This window comes from Pleurodeles waltl, chromosome 8 (genome assembly GCF_031143425.1).
Source record: "Pleurodeles waltl isolate 20211129_DDA chromosome 8, aPleWal1.hap1.20221129, whole genome shotgun sequence".
NCBI lineage: Eukaryota > Metazoa > Chordata > Amphibia > Caudata > Salamandridae > Pleurodeles > Pleurodeles waltl.
The window spans coordinates 1171313616-1171335470 of record NC_090447.1 but is presented as its reverse complement, the minus strand read 5'-3'; the positions used below and the strand labels follow the sequence as shown (position 1 = coordinate 1171335470).

The window sequence follows — 21855 nt, the reverse complement described above, 5'->3', positions numbered from 1 at the left end:
CTCGACTCGAGTGGATTGGACTCGACTCGAGTGGATTGGACTCGACTCGACTCGAGTGGATTGGACTCGAGTGGATTGGACTCGACTCGAGTGGACTCGACTCGACTCGAGTGGATTGGACTCGACTCGACTCGAGTGGATTGGACTCGACTCGAGTGGATTGGACTCGACTTGACTCGACTCGAGTGGATTGGACTCGACTCGACTTGACTCGACTCGAGTGGATTGGACTCGACTTGACTCGACTCGAGTGGATTGGACTCGACTTGACTCGACTCGAGTGGATTGGACTCGACTCGAGTGGATTGGACTCGACTCGACTCGAGTGGATTGGACTCGACTCGACTCGAGTGGATTGGACTCGACTCGACTCGAGTGGATTGGACTCGACTCGACTTGACTCGACTCGAGTGGATTGGACTCGACTCGACTTGACTCGAGTGGATTGGACTTGACTCGACTCGACTCGACTTGACTCGACTCGAGTGGATTGGACTCGACTCGAGTGGATTGGACTCGACTCGAGTGGATTGGACTCGACTCGACTCGAGTGGATTGGACTCGAGTGGATTGGACTCGACTCGAGTGGATTGGACTCGACTCGACTCAAGTGGATTGGACTCGACTCGAGTGGATTGGACTCGACTTGACTCGACTCGAGTGGATTGGACTCGACTCGACTTGACTCGACTCGAGTGGATTGGACTCGACTCGACTTGACTCGACTCGAGTGGATTGGACTCGACTCGACTCGAGTGGATTGGACTCGACTCGAGTGGATTGGACTCGACTCGACTCGAGTGGATTGGACTCGACTCGACTCGAGTGGATTGGACTCGACTCGAGTGGATTGGACTCGAGTGGATTGGACTCGACTCGACTCGACTCGACTCGAGTGGATTGGACTCGACTCGACTTGACTCGACTCGAGTGGATTGGACTCGACTCGACTCGAGTGGATTGGACTCGACTCGAGTGGATTGGACTCGACTCGAGTGGATTGGACTCGACTCGACTCGAGTGGATTGGACTCGACTCGACTCGAGTGGATTGGACTCGACTCGAGTGGATTGGACTCGAGTGGATTGGACTCGACTCGACTCGAGTGGATTGGACTCGACTCGAGTGGATTGGACTCGACTCGACTCGACTTGACTCGACTCGACTCGAGTGGATTGGACTCGACTCGACTTGACTCGACTCGACTGGATTGGACTCGAGTGGATTGGACTCGACTCGACTCGAGTGGATTGGACTCGACTCGAGTGGATTGGACTCGACTCGAGTGGATTGGACTCGACTCGAGTGGATTGGACTCGACTCGAGTGGATTGGACTCGACTCGACTCGAGTGGATTGGACTCGACTCGAGTGGATTGGACTCGACTCGAGTGGATTGGACTCGACTCGAGTGGATTGGACTCGACTCGAGTGGATTGGACTCGACTCGAGTGGATTGGACTGGAGTGGATTGGACTCGAGTTGAGTGGAGTGGAATGAATTGGAGTTGGGTGGAGTGGAGTGGAGTGGAGTGGAATGAATTGGAGTTGAGTGGAGTGGAGTGGAATGAATTGGAGTTGAGTGGAGTGGAGTGGAGTGGAATGAATTGGAGTTGAGTGGAGTGGAGTGGAATGAATTGGAGTGGAGTGGAGTGGAGTGGAGTGGAATGAATTGGAGTGGAGTGGAATGAATTGGAGTGGAGTGGAATGGAGTGGAGTGGAATGAATTGGTGTGGAGTGGAATGAATTGGTGTGGAGTGGAATGAATTGGAGTGGAGTGGAGTGGAATGAATTGGAGTGAAGTGGAATGAATTGGAGTGGAGTGGAGTGGAGTGGAATGAATTGGAGTGGAGTGGAATGAATTGGAGTGGAGTTGAGTGGAGTGGAATGAATTGGAGTGGAGTGGACTGAATTGGAGTTGAGTGGAGTTGAGTGGAGTGGAGTGGAATGAATTGGAGTGGAGTGGAGTGGAATGAATTGGAGTTGAGTGGAGTGGAGTGGAATGAATTGGAGTTGAGTGGAGTGGAGTGGAATGAATTGGAGTGGAGTGGAGTGGAGTGGAATGAATTGGAGTTGAGTGGAGTGGAGTGGAATGAATTGGAGTGGAGTGGAGTGGAATGAATTGGAGTTGAGTGGAGTGGAGTGGAATGAATTGGAGTTGAGTGGAGTGGAGTGGAATGGAGTGGAGTGGAATGAATTGGAGTGGAGTGGAATGAATTGGAGTTGAGTGGAGTGGAGTGGAATGAATTGGAGTGGAGTGGAGTGGAATGAATTGGAGTGGAGTGGAATGAATTGGAGTGGAGTGGAATGAATTGGAGTGGAATGAATTGGAGTTGAGTGGAGTGGAGTGGAATGAATTGGAGTTGAGTGGAGTGGAGTGGAATGAATTGGAGTTGAGTGGAGTGGAGTGGAATGAATTGGAGTTGAGTGGAGTGGAGTGGAATGAATTGGAGTTGAGTGGAGTGGAGTGGAATGAATTGGAGTTGAGTGGAGTGGAGTGGAATGAATTGGAGTTGAGTGGAGTGGAGTGGAATGAATTGGAGTTGAGTGAAGTGGAGTGGAATGAATTGGAGTGGAGTGGAGTGGAATGAATTGGAGTGGAGTGGAGTGGAATGAATTGGAGTGGAGTGGAGTGGAATGAATTGGAGTGGAGTGGAGTGGAATGAATTGGAGTGGAGTGGAGTGGAATGAATTGGAGTGGAGTGGAGTGGAATGAATTGGAGTTGAGTGGAGTGGAGTGGAATGAATTGGAGTTGAGTGGAGTGGAGTGGAATGAATTGGAGTTGAGTGGAGTGGAATGAATTGGAGTTGAGTGGAGTGGAATGAATTGGAGTTGAGTGGAGTGGAATGAATTGGAGTGGGTTCGATTTGAGTGGATTGGGGTGGAGTGGGTTCGATTTGAGTGGATTGGGGTGAAGTGGATTAGATCGGAGCGGGGTAGATTAGCTTGTGGTAGATTAGATTGGGATGGATTAGATTGGGATGGATTAGATTGGGATGGATTAGATTGGTGAGGGGTGGACTGGATTGTAGTGGGGTGGATTGGTGTGGATTAGAGTGGGGTGAATTGGGATGGAGCTGGACGGATTGGATTCTGGTGAATTGGAGTAGGCAGACTGTTTTGGATTAGAGTGGGTTTTTGGGATTGGAGTGGGGCAGCATGCACTGAGGCAGGCTGGTGTGGGGAAGATTGTTTTGGATTAAAGTGGGGCAGATTGGAGTGGGGCAGACTGAAGTAGATTGGAGTGGGGCAGAATAGAGTGGGGGCAGTTTGGAGTGGGTCATATTGTTTTGGATTGTAGTGTGGCAGACAAGAGTGGGGCAGATTGTATTAGGGTGGATTGGAGTGGGATAAACTCGGATGGAGTGGGGTGGATTGGATTCGGGTAAAGTGGATTGGATTAGTATGGGGCAAATTGGAGTGGAACGGATTGTTTTAAATTGGAGTGAGGCAGATTATTTTACATTGAACTGGGGCAGATTGGAGTAAAGTGGATTGGCGTGGGGCTTGTTTTTTTAATTGGAGTAGGGCAGATTGTTTTGGATTGGAGTGGGCCAAATTGGAGTGGGGAAGATTGTTTTGGATTGAGTGCAGCAGATAGGAGTGGGGCAGGTTGTTTTGGATTGGGGTGGGGCATATTGTTTTGAATTGGAGTGGAGTATATTGTTTTGGACTGCAGTGGGGCGAACTGAAGTGGAGCTAATTAGGTTGAGGTGGGTTGGGAGGATTGAAGTGGGTTGGAGTGGCTTGGATTGGTGTGGTGGGATCAATTGAGGTGGGAAGAATTGGAGTGGGATGGATTGGGGTGTACTGAACAATTAAGTGTTAAAGCATCATTTCAGAAATTACACATAATAAAGAAACAATCTTGATTTGTAATATTTAGAACAAGATAATCGTCATGTTTTGAGAACAGCGCCCACAAGCAAAAACAAAAGAAAACATGAGTGCAAAGTAAGAAAATTTGACTTGGCAAAATAAAAGCAAGTTAGCTATAAAAAATCAATTTTGTTTGTCCGTCTGGGTACGATTTTGACAGTCACTCACCTTCTGTTTGCTGGGCCCTAGAAGTTAAAAAGATCAAAATAGTTCCTCACTCACGTCAGGAGAAGTGGATGGGGCACTGATAAGGTTGAATTGATCAGTGCTTGGTCCCAGCTACACAATGAGGAATGGTAGTAATGCCAGGCCTTCAGTGACAAATTACGAGGCTGTAAAGCAGAGCGCCACGCAAGCCAACAAATGGTAAGCAGCAGGCAGGCCATTCACATGCACACTGATGTTAGCGCTGAAAGGTTGAAACTCATTCAAAAACAAGGACCCACATCGTAGGTATGTGCAAGCACCGGTGGAGGCGAACAGGAAGTGGGCATTGGTTCCCATTCGCAAGATATGAAATTGTTGCTGCCCCACAAACTATTGTGGATGCCAGATAAATACAAAAGCCCAAACATTGAAAGGGCATGATTTCCACTTTATTTGGGGCAAGGTGAAGGAATTTCTCAGGACTGAAAACAAGAGTTTCAGGAAACATAGATTAAATTACCTGAGGCCAGTTACTTTTACATGCATCATCCAAATGTTTGTGTCCCAGGATTGCATGAAACCTGGAGCAAGCCTGATATTGCCTAAAACCAGCAAAATCCCATGACAGTAGGAAAGGCACGAGGCAAGCAGCCACAAGGGTGCGGGAGGGAGCAAGCGACAGTGGGAGAAGGGTAATTGGAGGACGGGAAGGTGCTGGATCATAAGCATTAACACAATAGATAACAAGAAACCCAAGAGACAAAGAAGACAAGCAAGACAATGGGCAGCAGGAGGAGGAATTAAAAATCTCCCCTCAATTTGATGTCAGCGAAAGAAAGGTAAACAGATGTCCTTGGAGAAGAGCGTCTGACATTTGACCTTGTTCTTTGAATGCACAGCAAATGTGACGACATAAGAGCAGGGAGTAAGTGAAACTACAGGAGCTCCTGTGAAGTGCTCAAAAAGAAGGAAAAAAATGGTTCCTAAAACTTATTAAAATGGGAGCAGTGGATGGATAGTAGTAATTGGTTCATTCTCTCAGCGAGGGCTAAAGACAGGAAGAGATATGATGCATGCATGGCCAAATTGGGGAAACAATATGAGAGTTACAATGAAGCCAGCAAATGGGAAGCCTGTGGGTGGGCCGAAGCCCACTGATTGAATACAACATATCTCTTCAAGACAGCGCATCCGCTGTCTAGCCGAGACCTAAAAAAAAAAAAAAACAAGACCTTGAAACTAATACTGCTTCTGGCAACTGTTACTAGCACCATCTGGAATAACAGGGCAGTCAAAATGCGTGAGAAAGATATTTGTTGCTTGAATGTTAATTTAACCTGTAAATACAAAAGGTATTTGGCAAAACAGGAACGGTCCATTTAACTAAACATTACAGCTGGGAGAACAGTTACAGATCCAGGGTTTGAGAACATGTTCTAAGCGGTGTTTTGTACATTTGTTTGGGTAAAGTAAAACAATTACAGCATTCCTTTTGAGGTGAAGAATGTGGAAAGTTGTCATGGAGTCCTAAATAAGGTCCTAATAACAAATGTAGGCAGGCCTTGACCTTACATGGACACAATGTGTGACAGTGGGAAACGTGTCCAAATGTCAGGCCTGAGGGGCGCGTGATCACTGTGTGTTACTGTGCGTGCTGTGTTCTGGTTGGTTGTGTTCTCTTAACTTCATGTGGCATCTGACTTTATGGTGTTTGGGAAGGCATGCACCCCAGTGGCCAGGAGTGTTTTATTGTGGCCAATCTCCTGAGATCATTGTGGTGCCGCTGTGTCTATCTGTGATCTGAGTTTCTTGTTCACACGTTTGTCTGCCAGCTGGGGGTGCTGCCTCACATGTGACCTATCAGTCAGTAATCTAAGGCCTTGATCTCGGTGCTTGCCTGATCATATATCTTGGAGTCGGAGTTGATGGAGAGTTCATGACGGGTAAACTTGCTAATAGAGATGTGATTTTGTTGGTACATGTGTTGTACATGTGTACTTCTTGGCAGTTGCATTTCATGGGTGTAGACTGTGAGAAACAGTCAAAAGCAGGGGCTTCCTCTGCACAGACCCGACCATTCAGGCCCATTCAAAAAGCTAATGCCACGGGCCAATACAAATATCAGTGTGTGACCAACAGCTGCCTGTTCCTCCTTTCTCTTTAAAAATCTGCTAAATAGAACCTAGATAATGAAATATAAGAAGCCTGTAAGAGCATAAATGGTTATTATGACTTTTTAAGTCCAATGTCTTGCATCACACACACTATTTTACCAAAGCCATTTGAACTATGACAATGTGTCCTCATCTAAATAACATCTACAAAAGATGAAAAAGAAATGCATCTCTAATTAACCCAGAATCTTATAAATAAGACTGAGTTGTTATAGGACATTGCATAACAATGTGTTTCGTGGTACATGGTAGTATTCCATGTTTTTCCTTCCTGACTTTATTTTGTTTGAGTAAATCTAATAAAAAGAAATTAAAAAAGAACACATCTCCTTCCCTGTCACAAAAAATGTAGTTCACGGTAGACCACAGTTTGTACCAATGAGGAGCACCATAACAGCAGTCCGAAAGTAAAAAAAAAAAAAAAAAAAATCCCCAAACAATAACAACAACAAAAAAACATCGTATTGCAAAAAGAAAGAAAACAAACCTTAGTCTTAAATTTTCCCAATCACCAGCTATAGGCGCAAATTGACAGAGTAAAGAATAAAAAACATATCAAACAAGTTCACCACACCACAGAATCCTATTAGGAAGGAAAACTGACCCCAACACTGCCTTCTCCCCTACCCCCCCTGCCCCCCCCATATAGATCCACACTCTCCTTCTGAAAGGATCCAAAAATCTTAATTCAAAAGAACTTTTAAGGCCTCCCCATGCAAGAGGGTGTGAGGTCTGTGACGTGGGCCTCTCTCGTCCTCTTTATTTTAATTTTCTTTTACCAAAAACAATATTCTGTATATAACAAGTAAGTTTTTTTTTTTTTTTTAACCTCTTGTAGCATTGTGGGAAAGAATAACATGTGTGTGTAATCCAAATCAATAGTACTCTTTTTATTTACTTTGAATGGAAATCTTACTAAACCCACAGGGGTGTGAAAGTGACCTTGATTTCAAACATAGATTGACTCTGGGAGTGGTTGTGTTAGACCACTGAGCCACTAGACCTAGCGGTGTCCATATCAAAATCACTAGTCTAGTTGCCATTTAAACTTCCTGGGAGCTAGATCAAGAGCAAAACGGGTAGACCTGGCCCCAGTAATCCAAAATGCAATAATTGAAATCTTGACAACAGGTGAGGAGTGAAGCTATGTGGCCAGGCAGACCCACAGCCAACAAAAGCATACATTCAGATTTTTAGATTCATGGTGTCTAGCATAGTAGAAATGGTAGAAATAGTAGGGAGGAGAAATGTACCGTATTAATAACTCCAAAGCACTCGGGAAAATGGCCTGTGACCATCTGTCTAGAAACATTTATAATTGTTAGGAAAAAAAACTTGGTGCCTAGTGGCCATCTTGACCTCCCAATGATGGATTGCAGGCAAATAAAACCAATCTACCCCCAAAGGTAGCCAAATAATAGCTTTAAAGTCATGTTGGCAGTTTTTTTATTTTTTATGTATTTATGTATTTATTGTATATTAGAGAAACACAACCTACAACAATACAGAAACAAAGCAGCCCGCAGAACTGAGTACACAAGTACATCAAATTCGAGCCCCGAACAGTCCTGGGCCCCACCTGTGAAGAGAAAATGCAATGATTCACTGGTCCGAGTGCCGAGCGAGACTCTCCGCACACCACTAGGGGCCCCAGTCGCAGCTAGATTAACATGACCATGACAACCTGATCTCAGGGCAGTTCACATCTAGTCCGTTGGGCTAGCAACTAAATAGAAACAAGTAAATAGGAGGAATAAAGGGAAAAGAAGCAGGTAGGAAGAAAACATAGGAGCACACACAATAACAATGCCACACTTCCACTCCCAGAGAGAAAGCGAGGGCGCACAATGCTCCTAGACGTATAGGCGATCTTGCATGTTGGAAGGTTGAGAGTAAGGCCACACGACGAAACTCCCTTCCACCAAAAAAAGCAAAAACGTAAAACATATATGTCCATGTTGTCTTGTGGCCACTTCCTTGGGGCCAGATCAGGGTCAATACCGACAGTCAGGTTCTAGGGGAGTAGAAATGTTGTTGCTGTTTATAATACATCAGGTAAGATAAAATGTACTGAATAGTTATTAAACACCATTTCAACATAAAAAAAATAAAAGTGCAACCTAAAATAACCTCATAACAGCTTAACAAGCTGCTGTCTAGCTATATTTGTATGTTTTAACTGCAATGATATGAAGCACCTGAATGGCTTTGTACAATTAATGTCAGACTTTAAACATTGCTTATTACTACAGTAGTTCTGCAATGATAAACTGTGTACCATGATTTTCTATGAGTGGCTGTCTACACTGCCTCTAGTTTCACCCAGCATATTTGAGGGATAATGTGCTTACATTTATTTTTCAGTACTCGTTTCAGTGATAATTGCCCTTTTTTTTGGTATTAAGTCTAAGAGCTGCTGTACGTGCTGGGCTACAGTGCTACTTCAAAAAGAAGTATTCTTTGTCAAATACTGTGAAGTGCAAGTAATCCAGTTGAACGTTGTGTGATAATTGTATGTTAGGCTTATATATTTTTTTTAGATGTTTTAACCCCTTAGCTGCTGGGCCTTCTCTCCCTTCGTCCTACAGCGCTGAGCCCTTTTTTTGATATTTGGGGGTAGTTTGCGCTTGGAACTCTAACTTTTTTCCGCATAAGATATCCATGCCAGATTTATGTCCTTTTATTCCAACATCCCGGGCATTCTAAAAGTACCCAGGATTTGAGGATTTCCTTGGAGGGGGATGGAGAAAATAGGCAAAATATAGCAAAATGTTGGGGTTTTGTGTAACAATCGGAAAAGGTGCTCTTTTTAATGACACCAATGAATGGTTTGCTGTGCTAAAGTCACCATCTTCTCAGCTTTCAGGAACATGCAGAGCTGATAAAAATTTTTACAAAAAACTTTATTACCACAGTTTTGGCATTTTTCAAAGAGGTAACTGTCTTTCTATTTTTTGTGCTCTCAACCTATTTCAGCCTGTGGTGGAAACCAGTGTGAAACCAATGGTTGAGCCAGAAAAGCTATAGATTTCTGAAAAGTAGACACCGTTCTAAATTCAGCAAGATGTCATATGTGTAGATCCCTCAAGTTTTTCCCCCCAAAAATATAGAAATACTGAAACTGAGTAGGAAAAAACTGCAAATTGTGACAACGTTTCAGCTGTAACTTTTTATCACAATGGCTGATTTACAAATGCAATATACCATTATGTCCTCTAGAGCCTTCTGTTTGCGGGAATATATAGGGTTTGTAGATTTTCTAAGGAACCTAGAACCAACAACTGAGCTGCACTGTTTATATGTACCTAGTATAGGCCAATTCATATGGTGAAATATGTAGAGTGAAGAATAGGTATCAAGGAAACCTGTTCATTTTTTAAATGAGCACAAGATCTGGAGTTTAGGAGCAGTGGTTATTTGTACATTTCTGAATTCACCAAAGTGATGTAAAGTTCCAGGATCAGCAGGAATCAACCAAATTCCTACCACCCAGCATTACCCCACTTGGGCTGATAAAACCAGTGCCCTGCTTGTGTGGCTGCTCCTATTGCCCTTAACAGGAACGGATCAAGCAAGGTCTATGGGAGCCCTAACATGGGAACTCCTATTGACCTGAGTTTGATCCAGAGTGACAGGGTGGTAGGAATTCTGTGGATTCTTGCTGATCTCTGAAGATCCTATCATTGATATGTAAGGAAAATGCATGATGTCAGGAAAAGTTTGAGGTTTGTATGGCATTGTGGGTAAGAAAACCTTGCAGGATTCACTCAAGGCGTGCTACCCTAGAATCCCTTGTTTATCTATTTTTTTAAAAAGTCTGTGGTTTGTAGGTTCCTATTAGTGGTTGCTGAGCATGGCCCCAAGTACTGCAGTTAGCCCTATTACTGATATCTACACATAGCACTTTAGCGCCTTGTTTGTCAAGGTCTCATGGCCCACCCACACAAGTGAGGTACCATTTTTATCAAGAGACTTTGGGGAAAGCTGTGTGGTAGGAAATTTGGATCTCCCTGCAGATTGCAGAAGTTTTCCTCACAGAAATGTGAGATAATATGTATTGTAATCAGCATTTGAGTTTTTCAGGGCATTGTGGGTAAAAAAAAAAAATGATGTGGGATGCATGCGAAGCACACAACATGGGACTACCCCATATGTCTAGTTTTCAGAACTGTCTGGGTCTGGAAGATTTTTCCAGATGGCAGCCTTCCGAAACCCAAAAAGTGTAGCTGTTCACCGCTGCAAGTGGAGGTATATTCCGAGTTAGCCACACTCTCCTAGCCCATATGTAAAACAAAACCCAAAAGAATCAAATGCCTTCTCGCTTGCCATTGGGATGGAATGCTTTAGTCTGCAGGGGCAGGGGGCAAAAAGGCTGTTGCCTTCTTTAGTTTCAGTGGGTGCATAACCATGTCAATAATGGGCAGCCCCCAGGTAAATTCAGCTTGTTTCAGTTGAGGTTGCGGCCAGCGGGCACCCATTTCATACGTATTCCATTTGACAGTGACACAAAGTTGGACACCCAGCCTCTCCAGTCAGGGCTTGTAAAGCAGAGCATCACTGCTTACATTTTCCAAAAGGAAAAACACACTTCTCCAAGAACATGAAACAAGCCCTCCATCCATTCTTAATTCGCAAGTGTTTACTGGCGAAGAGTATAAGCCCCAACTCAAGAGGCTGGGTGTCCATCGGCAGGCCTCTGTGGAGTAATGGGAGGCCTGCCAGGATGTATTTGTTGAAAGATAATGAGATGGCCAGGGTTTGTTTTGTACAATTTCCTAAAATGACTGAGGGTATACTCTTGGGGCAAGGGTAGAGGCAGGAAGTTTTGTGTCTCTGCAGCAGCGGGAGGGTCTGTTGCCTTATCAGGCTCTTTTAACTCTTGGTGCCTCAAGGAAATGTTGTGAGGCAGATTCCTAGCAGGCTTTTTCCAGTTGAACTTAGAGGCCATAAATTCAGGAAGACCTTGGTACATAGCTCTGTGGACTATCACCACAGACCTAAACATCGCCCATCTAGGAAGCCAGTGGAGTTTTGTTTAAGACTAAAATAATGTCATGGCATTTTGGAACCTTGATGATTAATTGGGCAAGAGTATCCTGAATCAGATGAAGGCAATTCAGTTCTCGTTCAGAGGCTGATAGTCAAATAGTATGTCCTAGTGCAGTCAATACTGGACAAGGGCATTAACAATAGGGGCATGCAATTCTTTGTCAATGTAGAGAGGAATATGCTGCAAACCCTTCATTTGGAAAAAGCAAGTACTTGCAACTTTTGAGATCTGTGACTCAAGAGATAGACTGTCCTTGGTGCATATATATCAAGGTGGTGGATATATGAGAGGGGATAGAACATCAATCCATATTTTCTGGCCAGTGGTAACTACGATGTTAGCCTATCTGCTGGTGAACACGAAGCTTTGGTTGATGGTATCAAAGAGTGCAGAAAGAGCCACCAAGATTAGGATCTCCACTTCACCCTTATGTACCAGTCTAAGAAGATTATTAAACAGTATCTATCACTAGTTCAGTGCAATGGCTGACTGAGCTAATTAGTTGTACAGTTCCTCTAAACTTTAACACGAACATCTGTTTTCATACAAAGGCATATGAAAACGTATGCATCTGCAGCTCTACCCCATTTACTATGATTATCTCATGTACTGTCCTCTTGCATTCGCTTTTTTTAAAGAAAAATGTTGCTTGCTATTGTCACTGTTGGGTAAGATAGCCCCAACATACTCTTGAAAACTGGATTTGCTCACCCTAAAAAACATGTCACTTACTACCACTTTGTCAACACGTCTCTTTGTTAGCTTGACACTCCTTTGAATTCCCCGGTATACCGCACACAATATGTTCACATCTCTTTCTCTACCCCTCACATCATCTTGATATATATATATTTTTTATGAAACGTTTTCCCCTTATTAACCGTTCCATTGTACTTCTCTGTACACGTTTCTGTTTTTGATCGTTTGTATATCAGTTTTAGCATGTGTATGCTTAAGAAATTTGCTATATATTTCTATATTTTACACTGTTGAAGTTATTTTAGTAAAACGAGATTCTTTTCAGTCTATAGCTCCACTTGTTTTGTTATTGTGGATATGCATATCAATAACTCATCTTTTAATTGCTAAGCCTACAGGGCTGTGTTTTGGGAAGAGGCCATTAAGGCTACAAAGTCCTTGTCTTGTGACCGCAATGTAATTGGTGTTGTCCCACCCGGTATCTTAAGCTCTGCTGGTCTGCAATCTGTATCTGCTGGTCTGCAATCTGTATTTATAGTCAGTGCCATTGAATAGAACTGTGCTTTAAGCATTCTGCTGCCTATTGCAGTCACCATTCCATCCCTTCTCAAGTAAATTTGCACGCCTGCAACCACTCGGTCTTTACCCTTATCCCACAGTCCTTCTGTTCATGCCTTTTCCTATCCGTCTTTCTCCAAAGCATTCGATACTCTTTTGTCCATTGCAATTTCTCTGTAAAGTCGCAAATGGGTGTGCTTGTTCCATGTTCAAATGTGGTCCCTTCACCTTGTCATCAGTCTTGCATAATTCAAGAAAGTCTATAATTTGATTGTTATAGAGCTTGATTGAACAAACGGCCGAGTGTCATAAACATCTAATTTCTCAGGCACCTCACAGATATGATAATTGATACATTCCAGGCATGCACTTGCTGTTGGATTACAGCACTCTGATAATCCAGTGCTCCCCCTGTACGTAACTACCGAAGCCCTTCTGTGTTGTCACTTTCGCATGCTTATAGTGTCTTGAAGCCTTCTGAAGAGACCAAAATGCAGCATGTTAGTTTTGTTTATGCCTGAAAAACTATCCGTGAGAAGGGTAAAAAAAGCAGACCTTGCCTTGAGAACGGCAAACCTTGTGCATATGTGTTGCAGGTGTTTCATTCTAGTGCTGATTTCTAGTAAATATCCGGTCAATTCATTATTAACGGAAAGCAAGGACTCGTTGGTTATGAAAATTCACAAACGGCTGAGGCGCAAAAATGAGAACTGCCCCATATATTTTTGAGCTAATAGGTATTGCAAATGGTAACGGAGGAGATGGTCCCAGTAAACACATTGTTGTACTTGCTTTAACCAGGTAGCATCTCCGCTCTTCTACCTTTTAGCAAAAACTGTACTAGCTAAAGAGCCAGTGAATATCAGAATGTCAGTTGTGACCCAGTAGGGATGTGGGCTTTACCATGTTGTAACTCTCATCCTTTGAAAAAACAAAGTAGTACATAATTGTTATTTTTTTCTCCTAAAAGCAGTTTCAGCAACCGAGGTACGTTAACATCAAACCCAGGTAGCTTCCCGTATATGCCAGCCACTTAATAAACTCCTTGACGGCAGAGTGCTGCCATCCTGATTTTGCCAGTCATTACAGTTAAGCTTCTCAAATGATATGAAGCAATAATGAAGGCTATTTAGCATAAATGAGACGTGAAGCAGAAGAGCCGAAGTAAAATATATTTGCATAAATGAGAGTGATAGCATAAAACAGACTTCATTCAGGAAATACATGCCTCTTTGAAGGAAACACAGACACAAGGTCCCCATCAATGAATTATTAATTTCTAAAACCTTTTATTTAAAGCGCGTTAAATATGACGTTGACACAGTGTGGCATGCTGAATAAACGAAAAGCCTTTTGTATTCTTTCATTAAAACCTTTTTTCGTTCGTAAAATTTGCTATTCTCTGAGACCCAAAGGACCTGCAGAAACAAATTCAAGACGGGCTTGACAGCCATGGTTGAAAGGTTAGTAGACCGAGGAGAGCAATATATAGCAAAGTAGAAGAAAAATACACCTTTTCAGCAGTAAAGCTAATCCACAGTCCTGCATTTTCTGAGGTTTAATAGAAACGTTTTGTTCTAACGTTATTGCTATAATTTTTCAGATTTTTTTTCTACCTGTATATTCACAAATGTCAGGGTGATTCATGCTTTATTTTAGCCAAGAAAATCAAGTAAAATGGAATCTAGCTTAGTCACTAACTGCAACCCAACCAAGACCGAATTCCTATTATTTGCCAGGAGCAGCCAACAAACATGGCTTTATGACATGAATCCTTGACTTTTTCACACGCCAACTTTCACGAAATGCCAAGTCACTTGGATTCACCATGGACACCAACGTCACAGTCAAGAAACATGATATCAAAATAAACAAAGACCGCCTGTTAACAACTCTTCGAAAGAAAGCCAAACCATTTCTTTCAGAAAGCAACTTCAAAACTGCTGTTGAAGCCCTCATGTGTTTAGTACCCCTGCATGCCGAGACTGACGCTCAAGATGCCTTTTTTTGGACTTTTTGTTGATGTCTTCTTGAGGTTTTTCCTCCTGGTGTGGCAGGTATGTTATCTTGAAAGCCCTGCGATGCTTGTCAGTGATTAGTGTCTGTGATGGACCTGCATCTTGTATGGCTCTGGTGCCTCAAGCACAACCACAACCCGAAGGCCTGTGCCGATTGCCACGCCATGAACTAAAAGGCCTTGAGAGAGTGATTCCCCAACCTCCTGTCTGTAGACTAGAGCGAGCCCCATCCAACTGAAGGAGTTCTATGAGGCCATGTGTCTCATATTTGAACCCCTGCTTTGCTCCGGCATGCCTTTTGGGCTCGAGCGTTCAGAAGGAGTTCCTTTGGCTTAAACCTTGGTGGCAGTCGGGCCCCAAGGCTCCAATCTTGGATCCAGATTGATGCTGATCGTGCCATGTCAATCTTCACCTGCGCCAGTCCCGATGTCTGCAGCGTTCCAGTCCTCATCCCTGAGTCAGACACAGAGCCGGAAGGGTTTCAACCAATGCTGCCTATGGCGATGACTGGAACCATGTTTTCCAGGCCAGAGCCTGAGCCTTATTCTTATGGGCTAGGACTCGGGGAGAATTGGGAGGAGTCTTTGGACCCTGAGGAATACCAGCCTTACCATTCCAACATGGATTGTTATGAGGATCTGGGTGCGCCAGTGGTCTGGACACTTCTCCAGTTACTGGCATGTTTTCTCCTCCTACTGTGGTTACGGAGGATGAGTGAGGTCCTTGACTTTCAGTGGCAGTTTAAGATTAATGTCCTGACAGAGGTGGTACAACCGGTAGTGTCCCCCTCAGAACCACCACTCCTGCTCAACAAGGCCCTCACAAATATCCTACTTGGGGCTTGGTTCAAGCCCAGCACACGGGCTCCTGTGAATAGGACGATTGCTCGCCGTCAGCGACCCCTCCAGGGTACCCAAACTTCCTCAACCAACTCCCTCCCTCAGAGAGCTTGGTAGTCCAAGCCTCTACGTTCCAAGTAAATCCTGGTCCATTTCCTACAATACACCCTGATAGGGAAGCCAAGGGGCTGGATGCCTTAGGGAATAGGATTTCTTCCACCAGCCTGGCACTGTGGTCGGTGAACACTGTTTGCCTTTTGGGCTGCTGTTCCCATACTCTGGGGTATATGGTTGCACAGGTGCTGACATCAGTCCCTGAGGAGGCCTGGGCTGTCCTCTCCAATGCTGTTCTTGATGGGAGAGACACAGCAGAGGTCACTGTGAAATGTGGGCTGGACACAACTGACTCACTGGGCAGAACAGCTTCGCTGACAGTGGCCTTACCGTGCCATGCCTGGTTGAGGCACACTTGCTTTCCTGGGGATGTCCAATCATCACTTATGAACTTGCCTTCTGATTGCTTCCATCTCTCTGTGGATTCAGTGCTGGAGCACATTAAGGACAGCAGGGCTACTGCCGGGTCGTTGGGCCTTTGCATGGCCACTCATTAACCCACATTCTGACTTTCGTGCCACGCATGCTCCCCAGCCCCTGCATGGCTAAGGACCCACAGAATTCATGGGACAGCAGCCAGTGGTCAGGACAGACCTACCATCCCCCCAGCAGCCTCTAAACCCTCCTAATTTGTCTTATTACCATTATAGGCACCCAGTTGGCTGCAGGATTTGCCATCACCTGCCCGCTGGCGGTCCATAACATCAGGCTGGTGGGATTTGCAAACCATTTGAAGGGGCAACTCCCTCCCATTCATGTCTACCCCTCTCCCCATGCCACCAACTTACGACACACTGATGGAGGATCACTATCCCTTCTCCGCCAGGAAGCCGTAACTCTAGGCCAAGGGAGCCATAGAGAGGGTGTTGACGCCAGAAACGGGTCGTGATTACTATTCCCGCTCCTTCATGGTGCAGAAAAAGGGCGTAGACCTTCATCCTATCCTAGACCCTCAATTTCCTCTTCAAGAAGGAAAGGTTTAAAGTGCTCACACTGGCTCAAGTCCTGTCTCCCTTGGACGCAAGAGACTGGATGATAGAGTTGAACTTGCAGGATGCTTACTTTCATATTCCTGACCTGCCTGTATTACCTGCAGTTCACGGTAGGCCACAAGTGCTTTCAGTTCACTATCCTCCCCCTTGACTTTACCAACGCCTTTCGGGTGTTCACCAAGGAGTTGGCCGTGGTTGCAGCTCATCTGCGAAGATCCGGGCTGTCAGTCTTCCCCTGTCTCAACAACTCGCTGTTGAAGCCAGGCTCACCTTATAGCGGATCTATTACACTCGCTGGAGTTCACTATCAACATTCCAACGTGACACCTCACTCCCTCTCAGATGCTCCTTTTAATTGGAGCTGTTCTGGACATGGTGCAGTTTCTGGCTTCTCCTCCTGAATGGCGAGTCCAGGATATTCAGGATATGATACCAATGTTACAGATTCTACCCTGGATTTCGATGAGACTGACTCACACAACACCCCATATGGTACTGCAACAAACAGGGTGAGTTGGGGTCATGGACCCTTTGTCAAGAGGCCCTGCCCCTCTGTACACGGCTACAGTTGAGAGCATTTTACTGGTGGTTCTACACCTAGTGGGCTTTCTGAATGCCAGGGCAGACAAACTCGGACGAAGATGCCTCCCGGATCACAAATGGCTCTTCACCTCGAGGTGTTGCAAGGTCTCTTTTTGCAGTGGGAGAGCCCTGGTTGGATCTGTTCGCCAGCTCTGCTTACGTGCAATGTCAGCAGTTTTTCACACTGGAGTTGCCAAGGCGGCTCTCGCTCGGAGACTGGTACTGTTTTGAGTGGCATTTCTGCTCATACCACTCCTGCCCAGAGTTCTCAAAAAGGTCAAGAACGAGAGGGCGCAAGTCAACTTTGTGTCCTTGGAATGGGCACCGATAGTTTGGTTTCCTGAGCTGTTGAGCCTGACCATCAGTCCTTCAATCAGACGGACCCTTGGGGGAGGATCTTTTGTCGCAGCAGCAGGGGAGAGTCCTCCACCTGAACGCCTTCGTGCATGGAGAATAAGCGGTGGCAGTTGACAGCTTTTGACCTTCCTCCCAAAGTCTGTGATGTTATCTTGACAGCCAGGCATCCCTCCACCAAGACGATATATGTCTGCGGTTTGCAAAAAGAATTATGGCATGGTGTTCAGAAAAAGAAATAAATCCCATTTCTGTCCCCCCCCCCCTTTTCTCAAGTTCTTCTTTTTCTTTTTTCTCTTACCCAGCAGAGCTCTGCTCTGGGCACTCTGAAAGGCTTTCTCTCTGCTAGCTCTGATCTTTGTGGTTGCCTGATCAGCCATCCCTCTTCAAATCCCCTGTTGTAAAATGTTTCCTCCTTCACCCTTTGTTATGTCTCAGTGGGACGTGACCCCCTGTGTTGACATTTCTAATGTTCGCTCCCTTTGATCCACTTCATAATCACCCTCCCAGGCTACTTACCATCAAGACAGCGTTCCTTGTGATGATAACGTGCCCAGAGGGTCAGCGAGCTTCAGGCTTTATCATCCAAACCTCCTCACCTGACTATATATCCTGATAAACTGGTACTGAGCCTCCTTTCTCACAAAAGTCAATACTTCATTTAATGTAGACCAATCCTTCACCCTGCTTACTTTTTACACCGCACCGTATCTTTCCAAGGAAGAGGAGCAACTCCACTGTCTGACCCAAAAAGAGCATTGTCATTCTATCTTGACCGCATATGAAAGTTAGGGATGGACGACCACCTCTTCATGGGGGGGTATGTCAGAGCAAAGAAAGGACAGGTCGTGCAGAAGCAGACCATCTCCAGATGGATCATGCTCTGTAGCAAAATCTGCTTCGCATTGGCCTAGAAACAATAGCTTGAGGGACTGCAAACTCATTCCACCAGAGTTAAAGCTGCAACCACTGCATTAGCATGCAGAGTTTCAGTCCTTGACATCTGCCAGGCAGCAATGTGGGCCTCTTTGCACATGTTCACGAAGTGGTACCACTGGACATTCGGGTCCGCCCGGATAGGCACTTCACTCGTTCAGTCCTGCAGGGCTTCCTCATCTGAAATTGGTCCACCTTTGGGGAAGGTATTGCTTGTATATATATCCTAAGGTAAGGAACCTACAGCTCAAAGTCTCTATCAGATGAACAAGTTACCTTTGGTAACGCTTTATCTGGTAGAGACTATATTTAGCTGCATATTCCTTACTGACCCACCTATGCTCCCCACTCTGTGAACGGATTTTTAGGGACAGGGCTAAAACCCTTTCATGGCCCTAGTTTTCCACACCAGTGGTCAGTGTTTGTGGTGCTTCGCGCTCCTAGTGTGGAAAGTTGTGAAAAGAAACTGAAGTCATCCCGCCTAGATGGCGCCTACAGAGGCACTGCGAACGTCACTTCTGGCATGGACATTGCTGACGACAGCACGCAGAGCTAAACAATGCCACCTACTGGTGCGCAGTGGTATTGCTCACGAAAAAAAAAATCTGGATTTCTGGATCCAGTCTGACACCTGGGGATAATACTGAGGTAAGGAATCTAGATACAGTCTCTACCAGAAGGTGTTACTGAAGATAAGTAACTTGTTTGTCTCATCCAGGGCCTGAAGAAATCTAATCACATCACCTCCATTCTGGTGGAACTCCATTGACTCTTGCAGACCTGCACAATTTTCCAAACCAGCTGCATCATTTACAATGCCACCTGCACTCTGGACACCTTCATACTAAATGTGTAAAAACAAGACAGCAGGCCTTTCCATCTCTGCATCCATCACGACTGCCCCAAACACTACATCACAATACAGTAACCGTCCGCAACCCAGCAGCCTCTCCTTTTACTCATTGACCTTATAGTGATCTTTGACCATGTACAGCTCTGCAATGCCTTGTTTTGATTCGTGTGAAACAGTCTTTTAGCAATGTGCTGTGAAATAGATATAACATGTTCTGAATAGTGGAGCACAATGATTCATTTAAGTGCATGGTGGCTTTAGGTCTAAAAGTAGTTCTTTGTTTTTAATTTCACCAATACATATTAAACGTGTGTTGCAGGCGAGTGGGCAACTGATTTCAGTGTTCCTGCTTAGAAAGGCAACTAGCAGGGTAAAAGAAAAGATAAAGAGCTCCGTGTATGTTGTGAAGTGTGTCAGGTCCTTCATCTTCACTTCCAGGCTGGCTTCAAAGTAGGCAGTACCAGCCTGCTTCAGGCTCACTCATGCAAGCCAAGATCTGGTTTTAATTGTTAAAGCCGATCAATCACTGGATGCTTTTATGTGACTTCTAATTACAGATTGTTAAACATCTATTAAAGGCCATCCAAATGTCAGCCCAGACTTTATATATTTTGTGTTTGTCAGTATAAGTAGCATAATGGCTGCAGATATAAACCCTGAAAACAAATCTCAGCTTAGCTTATTGCAAAAAATGTTGGAAGTTTGAAAAAACTGGTGTAGCTAAGGAATATCTATCTGCTCCTGGCTTCAGTCCACTCCCAAGGAACTGTTTCCAGTTGTTTGGTGCACCCAGAAACCATATGGTGTCTACTTTGTGGGCCTGGTTGTGTACTTGGCTCTGACTCTGGGGCATTAACTCCCTCTTCTGTAGTGGCTTACTCATTTGAAACAGTTCTAGCTTTTTAAAAGTATTATGCACTGAAGCCTGGGCTTTGAAAAATGTGAAACCCTGTTGTTGACATCTATTTTGGGAAGCTCATTGGTAGCACTCGAAACAGAACATAAAAAAATATATGTTGCCAAAAGATTGCTTCACCAAAGAATTCTCATGCAGACCCATTCAGGATAAACGGTAGTCTGAGTCTGTAGTTAGTAACATTTTGATTTCTGTGGGCCACCACTTAATACTGGAGTCTGGGGACCCCCACTTAATCTTTACTGGAGTCTGGGGACCCTCACTTAAACATTACTGGAATCTGGGGACCCCGCCGAATCATTATTAAACTCCGAGGACGCCCACAGAGTCATTACTGGAGGCCAGGGACCACACCCTAAACAATTTCAACCGCAAAACAATACACAAAAATACAGACAGAAGCATTCATCTTATCAATACACATGATGAAATAATGTATATAATTTACATACACATATAAAAAATAAAACGTTTAATTTTAATGGGAAGGTTGGAGCTTTTCTAAATTCAATTGAAGCCGCCCGTTGCCCCTACTATATTCGGTTAGATGCACTTAAGCTGCTCCCTTGAATCAATCGAGGATATCAACTTTTATTTTTAGCTTCGAATGTCAAATTCCTTACATTTACAGAACGTTTTAACATTTTCATTTGACATTTTGCTTATTTTCATAAATGTTGTTAATATGTTAATATTTCATTTTCAGAGCAGTCGCGGACCCCACGTATTTCCCAACCCACAGGTTTAGAATCGCTGGTCTGAATCATTGAGCCTTTGTTACCAGCCAGTTTGTAAATAACATTTGGAAGAATTTCATCTTGTCAGTCCAGTTATATTGTGAGCTTACATTATATACTATGGTATCCTGACACCACCAGGTCGCAGAGAAAGCAGCAGCCAATAAAGAAGAAAGTAAGGGAACAAAAAGAAAAATGGAAGAGGAAGGAGGCTTGTGAATAAAACGAGCTTACTGTAAAAGCTAGTCTCCCAGCAGATGGAAGCGATAGGGCTTAGTGGGTCTGACTGGCAGGGAAAAGTGGCAAGGAATGGTGCATGAGAGTGACCACCAGAGAAAAGGTTGCCTGACTGAAAGTTCAAAATCTTTTGACATACTGTGTAATTCAGAGATCCCTAGGAATCGAGGAGAAGACACCAACCTCATAATGTCTGCTGTTATTTCTCTCTTTCTCCTTCTCCATATTTTGTCGGTTTACATGCAGGCCTGTGGTTAAACGGAGAATGATTGGGGAGTAAGGAAATCTGCACTGAACTCTGGTATTAACATTGTCAATGAAAAAGGTGGGGGTTGGGGTGGTGCTGGTACTTTTTGCATCGCTTATCATCAATCTCTGTTTACATATCTTACACCTTACCACCAGTCTTTCTTATTTGATTTCGCCCTCTTTATACGTTTCACGTCTTTTCCTTTTTAATTCTGGTTTATGGAAAAAGGTGATTACTAGGATTATGATGAGGTCAAACAGTTCATTGAATTGCCTAAATACTTTCATGTACAGTTATCTGCAAATAAAAGCTTTATTAAATCGAATTTAATGGATGGTTTAAACTACGGTAATGTGGAACCTACTACATACGTGCGTGACCTAAATCGGCTGGCTCGTCTTTTTTAACTTGATTTGTTGGAGACTTTTTTCATATTTAAAAATATATACTTGTGGGTGTAACCAGATTTTGTCTTTTAGAGAGCCTCTTTCTCTGAAATGATCTTGAATGATTATTTTCTT

At 44.3% G+C, this 21855-nt stretch overlaps 1 protein-coding gene across 1 annotated transcript in view; it reads left to right on the top strand.

The window, feature by feature from the left end:
• Window positions 1–21855, top strand: part of GTF2F2 (general transcription factor IIF subunit 2) — an 897640-nt gene that overhangs the window by 748272 nt on the left and 127513 nt on the right. The window lies entirely within an intron of this gene.